At 39.9% G+C, this 5,171-nt stretch overlaps 1 non-coding gene across 1 annotated transcript; it reads left to right on the top strand.

Annotated features, from left to right (window-relative positions):
- The first annotated feature begins 3,737 nt into the window (after positions 1 to 3,737).
- On the top strand, positions 3,738 to 3,873 carry LOC150013096 (small nucleolar RNA SNORA58). The gene has a single exon (XR_016510988.1). It is a non-coding gene; the product is annotated as a small nucleolar RNA SNORA58 (small nucleolar RNA).
- The last annotated feature ends 1,298 nt before the right edge of the window (positions 3,874 to 5,171 follow it).

Genomic DNA, 5,171 nt, shown 5'->3' with positions numbered 1-5,171 from the left:
GCACTCAGGAGTGGGCCCCTGGGCTCTCTTAGTGGAGTGGCTGCTGCTGCTTCTGACAAACCTGGTACCTCTGGCTGTGCAGACTTGGCATGGGAGCCATTTTGAGGATTTTAAAATATTCTCCTCCGGAAGAAGCCTCCAGAGTGCCCACACCTTGGCTCCCAGATGTCTTTCTGTGCCATCCACCCCCACAAGGCCATGCACCCCACCGCCACCAGGAACCAGGACCTGGGGACTGTGGTACTTACTGGGGAGAAGCCTATTGCCTCTCTGACCCCAGGCACCATGGGAACGTGAATGGGACAGAATCTGACTGAGGAGGCTGCAGGAGCCACATGCTCCATGGGTGGAGAGATGGCCGGGGCAGTGCTGGCTGCAGAAACTGAGGCTGAGAATCACTGGAGGAAGCGGGGAGAACACCCTGCCACCGCCCAGTGGTATAGCATTGCTGCAGGACTCTTCCCAGCACCATTGGGAGAGATCCGGAAAGAAACTTTATCCAAAACTGTTAGAGGCTCTGGCAGGCCGTGGCCAGCCCTGAACAAGAGAGACTTTAGGCTTTTTGGGAAGGGGGACCGCGCAGAGAACAGGCCCCCCCAGAGCTCAATGCTGAAGTGATGGGGGCCACACAGAAACATTTTTTTAAATTATTTTAAGATTTTATTTATTTATTTTTAGAGAAAAGAGAAAGGAGGGGAAAAGAGAGGGAGAGGAACATCAGTGTGTGGTTGCCTCTTGCATGCCCTCAACTGGGGACTTGGCCTGCAGCCCAGGCATGTGCCCTGACCGGGATTCGACCAGAAACCCTTTGGTTCACAGGCCAGTGCTCAGTCCACTGAGCCATACCAGCCAGGTCAGAAACACTTTTAAAAGAGGAACTGAGGCAAGACTGGAGACCAGGCAGTGACCCTGTGTTTGCATGCACTTGCGTGCACGCAGCAACACTGCCAACGAAGAACTCAGAGGGATGAAGTCACACTGATGAGACTGTGGAACCTGGCCCAGCATGGCTGGTGAGCAGGGGACTGTGCATGGTGGAGAGTTTGGGCACAAGTCTCTGGCGAGAGCTGCAGGATGGGGACTGGATGGTCAGGAGCTAAATGCCTGAGACTCACTCCAGCCAGGCAGGTCCCCTCACGGACAAGTGAGCCCAACCCCCACCTGTGGGATTACAGGCTCTGCAGATTAGTAAAGCCAGGCTCAGGAGTCCTCAGCTTAAGCGCATATCCGTAGGGGAAAGCTAAAAGCTAAAAGCTCTGAAAGGGCTCTTTCTATCAGGCACTACATCTTTTTCTCCAGTCAAAAGTCATAGGGTAGCTGAATGGATAAGAAAACATGACTCGCATATATGCTATCTACAAGAGAACCACCTCAGAACGAAAGGTCTACACACACTGAATGTGAAGGATAGAAAAAAATATTCCAAGCAAACAGACATGAGAAAAAAGCTGGAGTAGTAATACTTATATCAGACAAAACAGACTTGAAAACATAGGCCTTAGAAAGAGACAACGGAGATCACTACATAATACTTAAGGGAATAATACATAAAGAAGATATAATCCTTGTAAACATATATGCACCCAACATAGGAGCACCTAAATATATACGGAAAATCTTGGAGGACTTGAAGAAAAATATCAACAGCAACACACTCATTGTAGGGGATTTTAACACCCCACTGTCAACAATGGACAGGTCTTCCAAGCAAGGAAACAACAAGGATATTGTGGCATTGAAAACAACACTCTAGAACAAAAGGACTTAGTTGATATATACAGACCCTTCCACCCCAAAGAAGCAAAATATACCTTCTTTTTAAATGTACATGGAACATTTTCAAAGATGGACTACATGGCAGGACACAAAACAAGTCTCAATAAATTCAAGAAAATTGAAATCATATCAAGCATCTTCTTGGATCACAGTGACTTGACACTAGAAAACAACCTCAAGGAAAAAAATTCAAAAACATTTAAACACATGGAGACTGAATAACATGCTAGTAAATAATGAATGGGTCAACAATGAGATCAAAGAAGAAATCAAAAAGTATCTGAAAACAAATAAAAATGAAGACACAACAGCCCCAAACCTGTGGGACACAGCAAAGGCAATTGTGAGAGGGAAGTTCATAGTAATATAGGCATACCAAAAAAGATGAAAAAGTCTCAGATAAACAACCTAATTCTACATCTACAAGAACTAGAGGAAAAACCACAAACTAAGCCCAGAGAGAGTAAAAGTAAGGAAATCATCAAGATCAGAGCAGAAGTAAATGACATAGAGACTAAAAGAACAATTGAAAGGATTAATAAATCCAGAAGCTTGTTCTTTGAAAAGATAAACAAAATTGACAAGCCTTTACCAGACTCATCAAGAAATAAAGAGAGAGGACCCAAATAAATAAAATTAGAAATTAATGTAGAAAATTTACAACAGATACCACAGAAATACAAAAGGATTGTAAAAATTACTATGAACAACTATATACTAAGAAATTGGACAACCTGGGTGAAATGGACAAATTTATAGAAATATGCAATCTTCCAAAACTGAATCAAGAAGAAGCAGGTAGCCTGAATATACCAATAACAACTAGCAAAACTGAAGCAGTAATAAAAAAATTCCTAGCACACAAAGGCCCTGGACTGACCGACTTCACAGGTGAATTTTGCCAAACACTCGGGGAAGAGCTAACTCCTCTCCTTCTCAAACAATTCCAGAAAATTCAAGAAGAGGAAAGACTCCCAAACTCTTTTTATGAGGCCAGCATTATCCTAATTTCAAAACCAGGTAAAGACACAACAAAGAAAGAAAACTACAGGACCATATCTCTGATGAGCATAGATGCTAAAATCCTCAACAAATTATTGGCAATCCAGATCCAACAATACATGAAAAAGAACATATACAATGATCAAGTGGGGTTCATCCCAGGGATGAAAGGATAGTACAATATTTGCAAGTCAAGAAACATAATACACCACATAAACAAAATAAGAGACAAAAATCACATGATCATAGCAATAGATGCAGAAAAAGCATCTGATAAAATCCAGCACCCATTTATGGTAAAAACACTTAGCAAAGTGAGAATAGAGAGAGCATACCTCACCATAACAAAAGTCATATACAAGAAACCTATAACCAACATAATATTCAGTGGGCAAAAACTAAAAGCTTTTCCCTTAGGATCAAGAACAAGACAAGGGTGTCCACTTTTACCACTTTTATTCAACATAGTATTGGAAGTTCTAGTCACAGCAATCAGACAAGAAAAAGTAATAAAAGGCATCCAAATTGGAAAGGAGGAAGTAAAATTGTCATTATTTCCAGATGACATGATAATGTACATAGAAAACCCTATAGACTCCATGAAAAAACTATTCCACCTAATAAATGAATTTGGTAAAATAGCAGGGTACGAAGTGAATATTCAGAAGTCAAAGGAATTTTTGTACACCAACAATAAAATATCAGAGAGAGAAACTCGAAAAAAAATCCCATTTACTATAGCAACAAGAAAAATAAAGTACTTGGAAATAAACTTAACCATGAATGTAAAAGACCTAAACATGGAAAACTACAGAACACTGAAGAAAGAAATTAAGGAAGATACAAATAAATGGAGGCATATTCCATGTTCATGGATGGGAAGAATTAATATCATTAAAATGACCTTAACACCCAAAGCAATTTATAGGTTAAACACAATTTGTATTAAAATATCAATGAGGCATACCCGCAGACCTTGCCTGACTATGCTCATGGCCAGGCAGGGGGGACAGTGTATGCAAGAGTAATTTGGAGTTTGTGCCAGCTCTAGCCACCTTATTCGGTGGCTGGATAAGTTGCATTACTTCGACATTGTAAAAAAAAAAAAAAAATATATATATATATATATATATATATATATATATATATATATATATATCAATGGCATATTTCACAGACCTAGAACAAATACTTCAAAAATTTATAGGGAACCAAAAAACAATCCCGAATAGCCTCAGCAATCTTGAGAAAGGAGAACAAAGTAGGAAGGATCACAATACCTGATATCAAACTATATTACAAGGCCACTGTAATCAAAACAGTCTGATACTGGCATAAGAACAGCCACATAGATCACTAGAACAGAATAGAGAGCCCAGAAATAAACCCATGTCTCTTTGGTCAATTAATATTTGACAAAGGGGGGGGGTGGAAGCATAGCACAGAGTAAAAATGACCTATTTAATAAATAGTGTTGGGAGATCTAGAAGGGTACATGCAAAAAAATGAAACTAGACCACCAACATACACCATAAACTCAGAATGAACTCAAGATGGATAAAAGATTTAAATATAAGTTGTGACATTGTAAAAGTCATAAAGGAAAACATAGGCGGGAAAATTTCAGATATCCCATACAGCAATATTTCTGCCAATATATCTCCTAGCACAAGGGAAATAAAGAAAAAAACAAAACAAAACACATGGGACTATATCAAACAAAAAAGTTTCTCCATGGCTAAAGAAACTATCATCAAAATGAAAAGGGAAACAACCCTATGGGAAAATATGTTTTCCAATGATACCGCAGACTAGGTTTTGATCTCCAGACTATGGTATATATATAAAGAACTCATATGACTCAACACCAGGAAGTCAAACAATCCAATTAAAAAATGGGCAAAGGACCTGAACAGACATTTCTCCAAGGAGGACACACAGAGACATATGAAAGGATGCTCAACATCACTGATCATTAGAGAGATACAAATTAAAACCACAATGAGATACCACCTCACACCAGTCAGAATGGTCATAATTAACAAATCAACAAACAGCAAGTGCTGGTGAGGATGTGGAGAAATGGGAACCCTAGTGCACTGTTGGTGAGAATGCAGACTGGTAGCACTGAGAAGTACTGTGGAAAACAGTATGGAATTTCTTCAAGAAACTAAAAATGAAACTGCCTTGTGACCCAGCAATTCCACTGCTGGGATTATACCCGAAAAATCCTGAAATGCCAATTCAAAAGAACCTATGCACCCCTATGTTCATAGCAGCATTATTTACAATAGTCGAGTGCTGGAAACAGCCTAAGTGCCCATCTGTAAATGAGTGGATCAAAAAACTGTGGTACATTTACACAATGGAATACTATGCAGCAGGAAGAAGGA

Source organism: Furipterus horrens, unplaced genomic scaffold, assembly GCF_987537825.1.
Source record: "Furipterus horrens unplaced genomic scaffold, mFurHor1.1.pri manual_scaffold_4, whole genome shotgun sequence".
Lineage (NCBI taxonomy): Eukaryota > Metazoa > Chordata > Mammalia > Chiroptera > Furipteridae > Furipterus > Furipterus horrens.
Note: the sequence above shows the minus strand (reverse complement) of the source record. Positions and strands in the feature narration are given on the sequence as shown.